The sequence below is a fragment of the Priapulus caudatus genome, unplaced genomic scaffold, assembly GCF_000485595.1.
Source record: "Priapulus caudatus unplaced genomic scaffold, Priapulus_caudatus-5.0.1 Scaffold654, whole genome shotgun sequence".
NCBI lineage: Eukaryota > Metazoa > Priapulida > Priapulimorpha > Priapulimorphida > Priapulidae > Priapulus > Priapulus caudatus.
This window is the reverse complement of record NW_014577715.1, coordinates 18,101-18,627: the sequence shown is the minus strand read 5'-3', so window position 1 is coordinate 18,627 and position 527 is coordinate 18,101.

The following is a 527-nucleotide window of genomic DNA, read 5'->3' as shown; positions in this document are numbered from 1 at the left end:
CGGCAGGTCCGTCTGATGCACCGCGTTGATGCGGTTGCCGGCTTCTTGCTGATTTCGTTTTTTCGTGCTTTTCCTCGTCGTCCTTCGCGCGAGCGGTCGTTTTGTCCAACGCATGCATTTCTTACCGCTCACCCAGCGGCGCCCGCGTCACTTTTCGTTCCGTCCTCCGCTGTCGCTGTGCTCACCCAACAGTACTCCCCTTACGAACCACTTAAGGGACAGGAAGGAACAGCGACCTGAGCCGTCTACACAAATAAGCAACCCGGATAAATTAGGATAGGAAAGATTTCATTGATGTGAATGATGATCTATATTTAAATGCTGGTAAACGTTATTTGTGAACTGCTATGGCTAAATTTTTGGAATTCGTTCGGTAATATATGTTAGTATTAAGAGTTCGTGATAGGGTTCGCGAGTCAAGTCCCCAATGGCTCACAAATCATGGTGGATCCAAAATCGTGGGGGGGAGCATTTGCATATGAATGTCCCGCCGTCCTGAAAATTCGGTCGGGGGGCACTGTCGCCCT